The sequence below is a fragment of the Lucilia cuprina genome, chromosome 4 (genome assembly GCF_022045245.1).
Source record: "Lucilia cuprina isolate Lc7/37 chromosome 4, ASM2204524v1, whole genome shotgun sequence".
Classification (NCBI taxonomy): domain Eukaryota; kingdom Metazoa; phylum Arthropoda; class Insecta; order Diptera; family Calliphoridae; genus Lucilia; species Lucilia cuprina.
The window spans coordinates 87,747,243-87,749,444 of NC_060952.1; the positions used below are offsets into that span (position 1 = coordinate 87,747,243).

Below are 2,202 nucleotides of genomic sequence, written 5' to 3' on the forward strand. Positions count from 1 at the left end.
GAACTAGAACAGAACTAGAACAGAACTAGAACAGAACTAGAACAGAACTAGAACAGAACTAGAACAGAACTAGAACAGAACTAGAACAGAACTAGAACAGAACGATAATATCATATAATTGAATCATTTAATTGAATTTTTAAGATTTAATTAATGACGATCATTTGGAGAATTTAAAGTTATTGTACTTTAAAAAAAAAAAAACATCATTGATATTAACAGAACAAAATATATTTTTATTTTAAAATTTTTTAAAATTTTTTTCTATCGTCTTGACACTTAAGTACAAGTTAACATTTAACACATAATTCATGCGAACATATTTATAAATAGTTAAGTTATGAGTTTCATAATTTTACAAAGTATTAGTTACTTATGAAGTGTTCTAAAAAGTAAAACTTTTGTAAAACTATACAAGTTTTATTTTGCACTTCTAGCAATGTGTTTTGTTTTTAACCCTACATGTTATGAAAATAAAACTTTACTAAAGTACTCTAATATAGAAGTTTTTTTTTTTGAATTTACTTGCTCTCACATTGTTAAGTTGCAATTCATGCAATTCAACTTACAATTTCTTTTGTTTTTGTTTTTCTAATTTTTGTTTGTTAATTAAGCATAAGGAGGTTATATATTTTAATAAAGGTGGTTAAGATTTAGAGCTGAATATCAGAGCTTATTTTGTACTGTTAAAGCTTGTATTTATCAGCTTGTATGTATTAAATGCCACAATTAAATACACTAAATTCTTTATTTTCTAGTGTTAAGGTCCATTCTAAAAAGCTATGACTGACATATACATATGTATAAAGGATTTTGCCACAAATATACACACATTCGTATCTTGATAAAGTTGTGTTGTTTAGTACTTTTATGAAAATTCACTTTAACTATTTTCTTTTCTTTTGTTACCAACATGACTCATATAATTTTTACATATTCTTATTTTTCCAATATTTTTCTTTATTATGTTTTTTTTGTTTGCTGAGTACTTAATGCCATTTGCTTATTTTGACAGCTAAGCAGGCTAATTAATTTAACTTTTTTCTTCTTATCCCTATTTCTGACTCCTATTAACTGTGGTTGTGCTTTGTTGTTAAATTAAGTTTAGTTTGATTCAGTCAGTCATGATTTCTATACTTCTGTGTTGTTGCTATTTTTTACAAATATTAGTTGCAAAATTAACCCACTGGGGAATTAATCTAGATCAATATATTAAAAAGGCAAATAATTGATATGTATATTTAATTCTCTCTAACGATGGAGTTGCCAGAAGATCCACTTTAAACACCTTTTGCTTATGACTGCTGTTATATGTAATTTGAAAAAAATCTTATTCCACTAAGAAATAAATCTGTACCAAAAAAACAAAACTTTACGCAATAGAATTATTATATCAACAAAATCTACAGCAAAAGAACGTCGTATTGCAGTAACAACGCATTTATGGGTTAAACTCTTAAATCTTTAATAACCAACATACAAACTTAATTTAAGTCAGCTGTGTGTATATCTACAATATAATGTATTTGACATGCGACAACTTTTGACATAATAACGTGTTTTTATGATTGGCTTCTCTTATACCTCCTAACTTCTTCACACAGCACTTACTTTTCAACAAATATTAAAGTATCAAAATACAAAAAAAAAAACAATATATTTTTTTCTTAATTTAGTTAATTGTTTTCAAGATTATATATGATAATTTTGATAATCAATCATTATAACAAATATGTCAAGTGTAATGAAATCAATGGTTGTGCTGTTGAGTTTCAAAACAAATTTCTATATTTTTTCTTTTTTTTTTGATTAAATATTGTTGTTGTGTATAAAAAGTGAATCTTGTTTTTTATATTAATTGTTGTTTGGGAAAAAAAATTTTGTCATCTGTCAACAATACATATTTCTAATTAAATTAATTTCGGTTTGTAAATTTATTTGATTCATATGTGACTTTGTCAATTAATTAAAAAATAATGTCTGCTTAAAAAAAATTGTTAAGTAAACTTTTTAAAAAAATTAAATTAGATAAATTAATTGAATGCTAGAACTCGCGGAAAATCCTTTCAAAATGGAAAAAATAAAAAAATCAACTAAAGTTTAGTTCTAGTTCAGTTCTAGTTCAGTTCTAGTTCAGTTCTAGTTCAGTTCTAGTTCAGTTCTAGTTCAGTTCTAGTTCAGTTCTAGTTCAGTTCTAGTTCA

At 25.1% G+C, this 2,202-nt stretch overlaps 1 protein-coding gene across 1 annotated transcript in view; it reads left to right on the forward strand.

The window, feature by feature from the left end:
* The window catches only part of LOC111680687 (cell adhesion molecule 3-like), a 172,794-nt gene that overhangs the window by 127,990 nt on the left and 42,602 nt on the right, over positions 1–2,202 (forward strand). The gene's annotated exons all lie outside the window — the stretch shown is intronic.